The sequence below is a fragment of the Manis javanica genome, chromosome 3 (assembly GCF_040802235.1).
Source record: "Manis javanica isolate MJ-LG chromosome 3, MJ_LKY, whole genome shotgun sequence".
Taxonomy (NCBI): Eukaryota; Metazoa; Chordata; class Mammalia; order Pholidota; family Manidae; genus Manis; species Manis javanica.
In genome coordinates, this window is record NC_133158.1 from 30,153,907 (window position 1) to 30,167,470 (window position 13,564).

Genomic DNA, 13,564 nt, shown 5'->3' on the forward strand with positions numbered 1-13,564 from the left:
GCCTATCAGTGATGAGAGGCGAGCCGGAAGCGATCGTCCCTCTGCAGGAGTAATGGCTCTGTCCAGATTCGAGTCTTTTCCGCTTTCTCCCTCCTCCGTTTGTCGCAGGGCGGGCTATATGCCCGCTTGCCTCTAACCACCTCTCCTCTCTCCCCTCTCCAGCGTAACAAACGTTATATTCCCGACTCCCCGCGGGAGAAGACGACCCCCGGCTACCGGTCAGACGAACGTAACCACCCACCCCCAATCCACCGGGCCTCCCCCCTCCCACAGCTCCGTTCCCCTACCTAGCCGAGGCTCTCTGAGGAGCTGGAGCCCCAGAGTACAGTCTCTTCTCCAAGCGGCCCCGGCGGCTTCCTCTGATTGGCGGCGAGCTGGCCAATGGATGCGGGGTGGTGGGCGGAGAGACCAATGGCGCGGCGGGAGGAGGCGTGTCCCGGGTGCCCCTGGCGCCGGCGCTGGGAATCCCCGTGCGGTCAGTGGCGTTTCCGCTCGGGCAGCGGGCTGAGTGAGCTGCCGCTGCCGCCGCCGCCGCCGCCGCCGCCGCCGCCGCCGCCGGGGGAGGGGCGGCCGCCGCCCGCCTGCGCTGAGAGACTCACGCAGCCCCAGTCCCGCCAGTCCGCCAACACTGTAGTGCCGGCCCCCGCCCTCCTTCCCTGGCCCTTCCCCCTCCCCGCCTTTGGCTCGCTCCGCCTTTCTGTCCCCCACCCCCACCCCACGGGCACGGGCCATTCCCGGCCAGGAAACGCCGTGGCGCCGCGTTGGGCCTAACTCGAGTCCTGCTGCCTCCCGGGAGTGCCGTGCGCCGCAGCCCGGGCCCAGGCCCCGGCAGCGCCTGGGACAAGGTAAGGGTCCGACAGAAAAGAGAGACCTACGCTCACGATCGGGCCCCGCGGGAGGAAAGGGTCACCTCCTCCGTCTCCCCGAGCTTGCTCTTTGGACGTGGGCCTGGCCCTTCCCAGGCTCTTAACAGGAGGATGCTGCCCCTTCCCATCCCCTTCGTCAACCCCCGCACACCATTGCACCCCTCTTTCCCAGGGAGAGAGGCTCCTTCCGTAATCTGATCGACCCCACTACCCTTTTCATGTCTTTCCTGGGTCAGGACGCTTCCCCTCCCCCACGCCTCTTCACCCCTTTTCCTGGGAACTACCTACTCCACGTTTACCTTTTAGTTGAAGATAGGCCTCTCGCCCTTCCTCTTAAAATACACAGGCATACTTTTTTCACCCCTATCCCTCACCCCACCCGTTCGCGCGGCCTTGTGACAACTCTGATCGCTCTGGGGGCCTCAATCTCCCCACCATGATGTTGGACGCCTTCCCTGTCGTCCTCGGGTCCCCATCTCAGATGATTGCGTCCTTTCCCACACTGAAGACCTTCCCTTCGCCACCCCCACCTCGCATTCCTGGGCTTTCAGTGGCGTATGCCCCAGTGTCTCAGAGATGGCCCCATTGAATTTGTAGGGTTCGAGCTTGGAGTTGAGCCAGATTGTGTCGTTTTCCCTGTTTTTGGGCGTGGAGACGAATCGTTAGAGAACGTCTTTAAAGGCAGGAAAATTTACCCTTTACGAATTCCCTTTCCCTCTGCGTGGAAGCTAGGGATGCGACGTGAATGGCGGTGAGAAAAAGACCTCGTTTTTAAGTAGGTGAATCGCGTGAGAGCGAAAGTTGAACTGTTGGGAAAACCCCTTCTGTGCTAATTTATTCTGTGGAGCTCCTTTGCCTGTCTCACTTCTGAAGAATAACTGGTCTTTCCCTCGGAGACTGATGCTGCAGCCAGCTCTGCTGGTCTGGGTCAGGGGTGCGTGTATGACCTGCATTTTCTGCTTTCTCATGTTACTTGTGCAATGTGTTCACCAGTAACTCATTTCTTGTCCAGAGCTCTGTGTTCCATTGGGCTTTGTTTTTACTTTAGTTCATTTTTCCAGTTTTCGTCCTCCTCATAGTGACGAAAGAATCCCCAGGTTCTTTACTAATTTCCTTCATCATTTGACAAACAAGTTGCTTTTAAATGACATATTTGTGACCAAGGTCATATTTCCTTTTTTTATTGAGCAGATGTTACATAGCTGTACTTTCGATTGGGGAGGATCCAACTGAGCTGAGTATTACGAGCTTTTCAGGAGGATGTGTGTGTACCCCCATTTGGGAAAATTTCTTAATGGTTAATTTTATGTCATTAATGTTTCTAGGTAACGCTGAGAGAAGTTATAAATGATAATTTTAGATGTGTGGAATCTGAGCTAGGACTAAAGCAGAGAATATTCATATAATCTTAGGTTTCTGGACCCCTTGAAGGACACGGGAAATTTTTTTTCACTGGATTTCTTCCAGTTTTCTCAGGAGAATCGTTTTTTTCTATAGCTAAAAATTCTGGCCTGTTACGGGTTTAGAGACTTCATGGTTTACCCAGCTGTCATTATGTGTAGAAAAATTAATTATGTCCTTTGATAGGACATTGCACAAAGCTGTCGCTAGCTATAAATTTAAATTTGACTGTAAAGAGAGTGTTTGGAAAATTAGCCTTTTAAAGACTAAAGCTTAATCTTCACTCTTAAATTGCTGGCTTAATTAAGATAGATGTTTGGAATTTATCTGGTAAATGTTCATTTTTCTAACAAAGGCCTTAGTTTAAAACTAAAAAGGTGATTTTAGGATTGTTTCCAAAAGCATAATTCTAACCTTTCTGGCATGGAGCTCTGGTCCAAAAAAAAAAAAGTGTGTGTAAGGAGTGGGGGTGGGGTAAGAAGGTTGTTCCTTTGGGTTGGATCTCAGGGTTGAGTATACAAGGCAGCAGCAGCTGCTGGCTCTGGAGCTCTGGTTGCTACGTGAGAAGCTTGAGTAGTGCTGGCTGCTGTCTCCAGGGAAGGACAGCAGTGCAGCGTCCATTAATGCTGTGGGCTGCAGGGAGCTGTACTCAGGCTATGGCTGCTTCAGGACTAAGGAGAAACCTTGCTTTCTTGGGAATTTTTGTTGCTGAGCTGGTTGGCATTTTATTAGTGGGGAGATGATACTTAGCAATTTATAACCTTCTACCCACTTATGGATATCAGCTTCTGGAAACTGGATTAGACTTTTTTCTTTTTTGTATTGTTTTTGTTTTTGTTTCTGTTTTTTAGCAGATTTTTGGTTTTTATCTAGAGATTGCTGCTCATATAGGACTGAAAGTGCCATCAGAGTTAAATTTTCAATCTAATTAAGACCAAACTAATAAAAATGTAAGGATCTTCCTGAAACTAGAATGTGAAAAATACCAGTTCTTTTTTCTGGATGTTTTCCTGCCCCTCTTTAATCGTTGAATCAATTTTGATATTTTGTTGTTTGTGTCTCCTTAGTTGTTAGACCATATTTAACCTTACTGAATAGATGTTTTACTGTTTTACTAAACATTTTACTAAATTTGGAATTTTAAACTCTAAAAAGAACTGCCCTTTGAAATGACTTCTAAATATAAATCTCAGAAGTCTTCTCTTAATTTGTTTCAGTCTTTCCCCAGATTAGATTATTTCTTTGTAATTTGACCTACAAAATTGATGCATTATATATGTGTTGGGTATCATATTCCAAGATCACAAGGATGTGTGTTTGGCTCTGATCCATCTGAAACACAGGGCAGACCAGAAGGAATATTCAGGAATCAGGTAAGTCTCTAGTGTTCAGGATACTTGAGAAGACAGCCTCCGAGCCCCTAGTGTGGTCCCCCCTCCCTCACAGCTCCTGCACAGTAGGAAGATCTCTGATTAAGCAGAACAGTTTGTTGAGTTTGAAGCACTTGGAGAAACCCCCACCCAAATATACACCATCAATTATACAATACATAACAGATGTCCATGTGTTGTTCACTCCCCCCCACCCCCTGCAAGACTCTTGCATCTTTTTTTTTTCCCCTCAGAAGTTTGATATGTTCAGTTTTGTATGAATGTATATTAAAATGCCACAATCATCTATAATGTGTAGTATGACTGGCATTTGTGGCAGGGAACCAAAAAGAATGGAAACTAGTTTTGTCATTCACAAATGTGGTTTGCATTGTCTCTCAGTGATACAAACAGATTCATGAAACAGAACCTTTAATGGATATAGTTTAAGTGGTTCTAATTCTTATTACTAGTGCACAGACAAATGACATGTCAGATAATATGTTTTCACCCATACTAGCTGTTGAGCATTGTAGATATACATGTCTTTTAGTTTAACTGATAATACGAAAGTTACCTTAAAAATAATTGCTTTTTCTCTTGTATTTCCTGTTGTTTGGAATCCATTGTGATATTGATGTGATCATTTTCTGAAAGTTAATGGAGGCCCTTTTCATAGGGTATATTTGACCAGTGTGCTTGAAATTTTTTATTCTTCTGATACCGTTTTGTGTCCAGGAACTTAAATAATTTCTGAACTTACTCTGGCCTTTCAGGAGACTGCCTATTTCGTTTTTTGCCTTTGGACAGGAAGCTAATGTAATACAAAAGGCAGTTTACCTTATCTTCCAATTGAAATAACTTCCTGAAACATTAGGCCATAGTTGTGACAGTCCATGATTATTGGATACATCTTATCAATGAGAAATTGGATGATGAATAGAATGAAAATTTTTCTTAACTACTAATGGTGATTTGTCAGTTTAATTTGAAACTAAAAGGTCTAGTAGTGGTGAATTTTAGTTATAAAAATTATTTCAGGTATTGAAAACTAAAACTACTTTGATAGGGATATTTTGTTTAAGAAAACTTATTTTGACTCTGAAAAATGTGAGACAATGTATATTTAGTAGTACAACTGGCGGTTATATTTAATTTGATTGAAAACATCCTTTTAGAGGCACTCCTTAGAAAGTTAAGTGGTGTGAGTGTAATGTTCCAATCTGAGACAGTGACTGGTTACCATTCCCTGCTGCCCCAAATTCCAAAATGAATGGTGAAATGGCATTTTTAACCATTTCCTTGCTGCTCTGATTTCTTTTGTGGTAGAGATTCAGGGAAATTCACATAAAAGGTAGAGAGAATGTCATTTACTTCAGTTGTACATATTTTGTTAAATCAGTTTTGAGTCTTAAAAAAATTTTCCTGTTGTATACCTAATTCTGAATTAAGTAAAAGATACCCAGTAACTTGATGGGAGTAACCCATCACTTCAAGAGTTCTCATTCTGACAAAATGTATCAAACTTTTGACACTTTATGAAGGGAACTCTGAAATATAAGAAAGGAACAATGAAGCTAAATCCAGTCTACTTTTATAAGAGGCCTCACTGATCAAAGAATTTGTAGTCCCATCCTGCCTCATTCAGTTTTTCCATCATACTGATTTTGTTTGCTGAATACCTCAGGCAGAGACATAAGAGTCACATCTATCTTTGATATTAAGACAGAGAGAAGGAATTTTTTGCTTATTGGAATATCAGTATTTTTAAAACACTAAGATGATTGGCCAGTTTGGCTTGACATAGATGGCTGTTGATTCGGTCTGACTGCTTTCTCTCACTTGCTGCTCTCATGTCTTCTTTGTAGTATGAGAACTCTTAGACTTTTGATGGCGAATTGAAGTAGTAAGAATCATATTCTTATCCTTGTTAGTTATATATGTACACCCAAAGCTGAAAACACTCCTTGGCCTATGTTATGAATGACAAAAAAAAGCAGTGGATATATTTGTTTCTATCTGGAGAAATCATGTTTTTGATGTGCTACCTAATTGAGGAAAAATGCCAAATTCCTTGCTACTCTGAAAAATAGATGGAACCGTGGGAGGAGCCTGAGACCTCTGCAGCAGCCTTTGGTCTGAGTAGAAAAGGAAGATTTTTGTTTCAAATTGCCAGCTGCTTATGTCAGACTGACTCCCTTATTATGCCTCTAGTTGGCCTGTCAATATGGCCAAACAGCTAGATAAGAGCGGGGCAGGACAAAGGGCTCTTTGCACAGCAGGGAGGCAACGTTGGTGGGGGAGGGGCAGGAGGTAGGAAAGGCTGGAGGAGGAGGGTCTTTTCCCTGAGAGATTATTCAGTTTGGCATGCAATTAAAGAAATCATTTGTAGTTCCCACTCAAGCATTCAGTTAGTGCCAACCATATATACTGTTCATCCCAAATTTAGTACATCTTTGAATATCTGGTAAGGATGCATCACCTCCTGCTCCAAAGAAAAAGAAAAATCTAAAGCTTTGTATAGGTTGAAAGAAAATAAATCCCATGCCTTCCACCCTCCTAAATATAACTCACTCCCTGAGTAAACCAGTTCTAGAGCATGTGACAGTGGAATTCTCATTAAGAAATGGAAAAGAGTAGTCTATCTGAATAAAACTTTTAGATTTCAGTACTCGTATTGTCTTTGGGATTAGACCAGAATGGGTAGAATAATTTGTTTCCCTTTGTGAAATAGTTCCAGATTGTTAGCTCCAATTTTATTTATATCAGTAACAAGGAGAGCACACTTGAGCATTTATGTGTTGTGTTGTCATATAAAATTTTAACTGAAGAAGGGCTACTTATTTCAGTTTCATCCCTACTTCCTGGAGAACCTGATATTCCTAGGAAATTACTCCTCCCCCCACCTCTTAGGTTAGGCTGAACCTTAACTTGAGATATTTGTGATTCGCACCTAGCTGAGAGTGATGTGGTTGCATCTGGCTTATTGGAATTAATATGAATCATAGAGTTGGTAGAGATCTGTAGGTTATCTGGCCCTTGGGCAAAATCATGATGAAATATTTCAAAGTTTGGGCCCTTGTGGAAGTTTTCATTAAAATGTTAAAGGGATCAGTGTCCTAACTTCTTTTTAGTTACTTTCAAAATAAATGCCAGACAATACATGTGTCACCTATTTTTTAAGAAATATATTAAAGAATTGCATTCACAGACAAATTAGCAATTATTTGGATTGCAAAGAGTCCTCCTTTATAAAGGAGCATATGCTGAGGTTCTTTTAAATGCTTAATATATTCTAAGAATATGATTTTTAGAAATAATTGCTTTGAACTCATTTTTTTCCAAGATTACATCTGTTGCTTGAATGAGATACCACCTGTATTGCACCATTATTAAACTAGCCTTAAAGTTTTCCTTTCCGTCCAAACTGCAGGAGCCAGTGAAGGGAACTAGAATGATAGTTTTTGCTCATGGATTCACAGCTTGTTAGCAAAGAAGAGATGTTTAAATTAATAGAGTAACTAAAAAGATACCTTTAATGTACATTGTAGTATTAGGCAAACTTGACCAAGTTTTGTCATTTCCCTCTGTAAAAAAAAGATAAATGTGTTACATATTTTTTTATGTGTAACAGTCTTGGCAATAAAGATATAATAGTTTGACCTAAAAAGGGAAATTGAGAGGCAGAGTCTTCTTGCCATTAGTTAGAAGGTTTTTTTATCAGTAAAATAGCAACATTAACTTGAAATGTAGTGGGCTATACTTTATATTACTAGAGAAATTTAGGGTAGTCTTTTCTCCTCTTTATAATTCTTCACGTGGATTACTTCCATAGATTTGTCCGACTAAAGTAGGAACCAGGTAGTCCAAACCCTGGACTCCATTCCAGTTTTCTCTACACATACTAAGATGCACGTTGCTACCTGTAAGGCAGACATCCTTTTTGCACACATGTTGACACACACACTTCACTTACCAGATAATTAGAAATCTCTTCATCGTGGCTTCTCCTGCTCCTATTAGCTGCATCTTGCCACAGGCCCTAAAAAAATTTTCTGACAGAGATGGTGGGGTAAGGGGGACACATTTTGATCCCTCCCAAAGGTTTCAATAACTGCTTTGGCTCCCCAAACAGCTGATCTCATTTTCAGTAAGATCCAGCCAGCAGTAGGCTAGAGAGGAGGTGAAACATGGCACTGTACCTCTTGGCTGTACAGCTGTTCCACCTTATTTTCTGCTATTATTATCCCACAACGCCTCTCCCCAGCAAAAAAAAAAAAAAAAAAAAAAACTAGGACAAAGGGGGAAAACTGCATGTGCTAATGGTTAGGTTGTTTGTTTATATGTACTTACATACAAAGGTAATTTGTCTTATCAGAAGTCAGTAGTTAAAGACATTTTATAACTGAAGAATCTTTCATTTTTCTTTCTTGACAAACCATTTCAGATTCTTAGCCTTCATAGGGGAAAAAAAAGTTTTTAAGCATATTTAATTTTCACTGGCTGTTCACACAATCATTATTTTCACCAGATGCTACCATGAGTGTTACTAGCTTGAAAAAAGGGAGAATCTCTTCTTCAATAGGTAATATTTGCAGTTTGTATTGGGAATTACTAATCTGTGTAACTCAGCTTTATGACTAAAATAACCTTTAAAAATTAGACTTTCTATATGTTTACCTCTTTATCTTAGTGGAAATTAATTTTTCAAATATAAATTTTTTATTCTTCAGCGTTCTTCAAGCTGCATGTTTTCATGCCTTCTTTTTCCCACAGCACCACACACACACCCTGCCAAGAAATTTTATTTTTGCTGCCTTTATTATTGTCTTCTGGTGCTGAGATTTTTCTCTTCCCCATTCCTGAAATGTGAAGACTCAAATAAAACCTAGTAATCTAACAAGGTGTGTGCACTGCCAAGTATATGTATACTAAGAGGATTATTGCATAATTCTTAGAAATTATGATCTGGTTAGGATGTTCCAGTATCATGTTAGCATATTTAATAATTTTGACACGTTAATTTGTTTCACTGGATGTCCAGATGGATGTCACTGTTTTGTGTTTGCACCCATTGTTTGTCATTCTGTATGAGGGTGGTATTTTCCTTTTTTCTCCCTCTCCATGGTTTTTTATTCCTGCCCTGTTACGATCTTTGGTCTGTGTTGAAAAATTCTATTTCCTTCTACCAACCTCTGTGCATGCCACGACAAATACAGTTTGTACTCACAGCTCTGTGAAGGAGAATGATCTGTAGTTAATAATCAACTGTTTGGGCATTCTTGGTATCTAAGGAAGGTTTATGAGGAAGAACCTGGAAGGACCTGTTAGCAATTAGACTACCTCTGCATTTATGTTAAGTTCTGCTTTATTAACGTTAGATGGTTGAGAGTTGACTTGTTTTAAACAAGAAACCAGGCAGAAAGGGAAGAATCAGTTGTAAATAGTTACTTTAAAAATAAATGTTTACTATAATAACATTTGGGATAGAATCTAAAGAGCACTTAAAAAATTTATTTCTAAATACAGAAGAGTTTAACCTGCTAAAATAAAGAGGAAGCCTTTTGAGGCAGTATTATTGATTGCAGGCTGAATGTAGCATTAGATTGTTTCATGAATACATAAATTTTTGTTTACTCAGTATCTATGGTACAAGCCACCATAGCCATGCAAGTTAAATATCTTTTATGTTCACAGCCTGAAAATATTAGGTAGGATGACTTTAAAAAAAATAAGTAACAGGTTTGAAGAAAATACAGAAGCAAGTCCAACTTTTGAAGTCCCTTTTTAATTGTTTTTGTAATTGTTAGAGAAATTTAGTTATTTGGCAGTTAGAATTTTAATGTCCTAACTTAATAATAGAAAGTTAAGAGTAGGTTGACATGTCACTGCACATTTTAGGGTGAAACTAAAATTGTGCCAAACTGTTAAGTATTTTCATATTTAGACTACTCTTATTGAAAAGAGTACCCAATATTTTAAAACCTATGAAAAGGCATAAACTTTTATAGATTCAATAGATAGTCACCTTATTGGTGGTACATTATATAAGCAATACTAAAACCAATTATTTACTAAAAATCAAAAATATGAAAGTTATGCTAACATCATATATATGGAGCTCTGAAGTTACTGTATAGCTATACCACTTGGAACAAGTAGATAATAATAATGTTAACCCCAAGGCTTTTTACTTTGGAGCATGGTCTGGTTAGATGTTTTTACCTCACTCTTCCTTAACCCCTAGGCCTTTAAGATTTAAAATATTACTAGGAATAAGGTATCCATTCATAAATTGAGTAGGAGTTGGACTAGGCCATGTGTGGAGGCCCATGGGAAGACATGGATTTTTAGAGAAGCAAGGCTCTAAGTATAACTATCCTCTCCTAGTTTATCATGAATGGTTGGTGTGACGAGGAATGGCTGGAAGTTTGCATAGTACACTGAGCAATAAGAGAAGTAGATAAATTCCGCTCTATGAAATAACTATGTCAGGTAAGAGAGATGAAAGTTTTTTTTGTGTGTGTAGAATACATTTGTTTTTCTGAACTCTAATATTAGTGTTTCTATGGAAAACAGTTACCCAAAGGATTGAGTTGAGTATCTTTTATAAAAATTATTTTTAAAAATAATTTTTTATGGCCAGAGTGACCACGTTTTAGTTCCCCTGAGACAGTCCTGGTTTATGCCTACTGCATAATTAGTCATAGTACCCCTTTCACTCTCGAAAATACTCCAATTTGGACCATAAATTATATATTTGCCCTAATTATAGAGGGCTGGAATTTCTCATTACTATATAGCAACCTGGTTCTTTTATACAGCTCCTTGGATTGACCTCTCGACTAGGATTTATCTGCTGGCCCCTCTGAACACCTACCTCCACATGAGCTGGGCTTACAGTGCCTTTTTCCTTTCCTTCCAGTTGGTGGTGAGGGAAGTGAAAGATACAGATTTGATTGTCAATTTTTATTAGGAAAAATTTCAAATACAATAGAGGAAGTAGAAAATGGGCTCTGCTTGGATTCTATTTAAACCATTCCATTTGATCAGTGTGTTGATAAGTTTGAGACTTTATAAGTTATAGGTTCTCTTTTTTCCCATTAGGTAAAGTTCTCTCTGAATTTTGGAGGTTACATCTCCATGGTGTTATTTAACATACTCTGCTATTACATGACCCCCCACACACCCATATTTCATGTAAACTAGTGATTAGATGAATTGCAAGAATATTTTATGAGTACTGTGCACTTCCATTAAGAGTTACATAATATTTACCTGTCTATGTGATGTTAGGTAGTGGTTGATATTCATTGCCTAGATCAGCCATTCTTAAACTTTACTCTTAAAAATTGAAGGCTCTTAAAAAAAAAGAGCTTTAGTTTGTGTGGGTTATATTAAGATTTACCGGATTAGAAATTAAAACAAAATTTGTGGATTTTCTGTAAATAGATGACAAATAAAAGAATTATTTATTAACTAATTTAAAAATAACAGTAGCAACCTGCTAATATAATGTGGTTTTTATGAAGACAACTATATTTCCAGTTTTTTAAAAACAGTGTCATTGTTTCACATGTTTGCAGATCTCTTATATCTGACTTAATGGAAGACAACTTTTCTCATAGCTGCTTCTGTATTTAATTGTTGTGATAAATTGTTTTGGTTGAGGACTGTGAAGGGTATCTGGCCCCATAAGATACACAGTTGAAAGGGAAAAGACCTCACATACCCCCTGGAAGAATTTCAGGAACTTCAGAAGTTCTCAAACTACACTCTGAGAACAACAGGTCTATATCCACTATGTCCTGTATGGTTATGAAGTGATGATATTTTATCACTACATTTATTTTCTATAATACACCCCTCATTTATTATTTGGTCACCCTAAGATACAGTTTGAATACAAAAGACAAGATGAGTGCTTGGTTTTTCTCCTTACCAGTTTTCAAAATAATAGGTTGGTAACCTAGCAACCTCCAAAAGTGATCAATAAAAAGGTATTATTGTGTACTGATGATTTTAAAACATGTCTGATGTGTCCCTTTCAGTTATTATTTTTTACATTCAAATTGTTGCCCATTTGACTTTTGGCTACTAAGTACTTTTCCTCATTCTCAATAATTTTCTGGTTTTTTTTTTTTTTTAATTGATTCCTTGCTTTCTAGTATGGCAAGATGTTCCAGGATCATTATCATTTCCCGCCCCAAGCCTGGAATTAATTCATTTCTGCAAAGCACTGATTTCTTGTGGTTAGAAATGGTTCTTACAGACCATGGTTTGAGTGCTAGGAGTGTTCATTGCTCTTGGGTTAGTCTCTAGACCTTTTCAGTGGATACAACTAAAAAATGGTTTCTTTTCTACCCTTTCTTTCATTTCTTTTTTTAAATATCAGTCATTGGTATCTGATAACTTACGTTTCAAATTCAGTATTACATGACATTTACATAAATTTGATCTTCTTTTCCCCACGCCCAGAATCCCTTTTTCCACTAACACTGATGTAATTATACTCTTTGCATTGACCCACAGTATACACGTAACAGTTTTAAAATGGCAGAACAATATGATTACTGGAAAGTGAGTTTGTTTTTGCCCTTAGAATCTATCCTGCTAAGGACATAGAGTCAAATAGCAATGTTTTAAAATCATTGAAACAGTTCTTTATGGGGGCATGCCACCAGCATGAAACACAGTAAGGTTAATTTGTTTCACTTTTAGACTTTTCCGAGATGACTTTTTCTTTTATAATTACATAAAATATGAATACTAAGTGAAATTTACAAGTTTTCATATAGTCAGAGAAACCTAGCTTCTATGTCCCTATATGTCTTCTGTCCCTGTACGTAAGACTTGGCAGATTCTTCATGAATATTTAAAGTGGTGCTTTGTCATAATATTTCTATCTAAACACAAGAAACATTTAAGTCAATTTACTAAAACTATCTGCTTACAGATTTTTCAGTAAGTAATAAGTATTTTAGGTCATGGAAAAAGGACATGAACTTTTCTGTTCTTCTAGAAATCAGAATTTCTTGCCTTAATATAAACAGTCAAGACAAGAACCTTCCTATCTCTGGTAAAAATATCCTCAAGGTTCATCCATGTTGTCAAAATGGCAAGCTTTCCTCTTCGTTTTTTTAATGGCTGAGTAATACTCCATTGTAGGTAAATAGATACCACATTTTCTTAATCCATTCTTCCTTCCACAGACATTGCTTCTATACCTTGGCTGTTAGGATGCTGCAACAGACATGGGAGTATAGATATCTCTAGTGATTTCATTTTCTTTAGATATATACCCAGAAGTAGGATTACTAAACCATTTGGTAGTTCTGTTTTTAATATCTTGAGGAACTTCCATAATGACTGTACTAGTTTATATTCCCACCAACAGTGTAGAAGGGGTCCCTTTATTCCATATCTTCACCAACATTTGCTGTCTCTTGTACCTTTTGCAATAACCATCCTAACAGACATAAGGTGATATGTCATTGTGGTTTTGGTTTGCATTTCCCTCATGATTAGTGATGTTGAGCACCCTTTCAAGGACCTGTTGGCTATTTTTATGTCTTTGGGAAAATGTTTGGTCAGGTTCCTTTACCCATTTTTAGTATTGTCTTTTTGTTTGTTTGCTATAGAGTTGCCTGAGTTCCTTATATTTTTTGTGTGTGTTAACCCCTTATTGAGTATGTGGTTTACACGTATTTTCTCCTGTTCTATAGGCTGCCTTCTCATTTTATTGATTATTTCCTTTATTGTGCAAAAGCTCTTCAGTTTGATGGAATCCCACGTGTTTATGTTCGCTTTTGTTGCCTTTGCTTTTTGTGTTAAATCCAAGAAATAGTCACCAAGATTGTCAAGGAGCTTAATTGCGTATGTTTTGTTCTCAGAGTTTTATGGTTTCACATCTTGCATTCAAGTCTT

At 38.7% G+C, this 13,564-nt stretch overlaps 1 protein-coding gene across 17 annotated transcripts in view; it reads left to right on the plus strand.

Moving 5' to 3' along the window:
* The first annotated feature begins 522 nt into the window (after positions 1-522).
* The window catches only part of SETD5 (SET domain containing 5), a 75,020-nt gene continuing 61,978 nt past the window's right edge, over positions 523-13,564 (plus strand). For 6 of the 17 annotated variants that reach the window (XM_073230971.1, XM_073230972.1, XM_017644030.3 and 3 more), the window contains exon 1: positions 523-845. The gene's annotated coding sequence lies outside the window, so the exon portion shown is untranslated. The remainder of the gene's footprint in view (positions 846-13,564) is intronic. The other 11 variants (XM_073230969.1, XM_073230982.1, XM_073230983.1 and 8 more) reach the window with 4 other exon arrangements.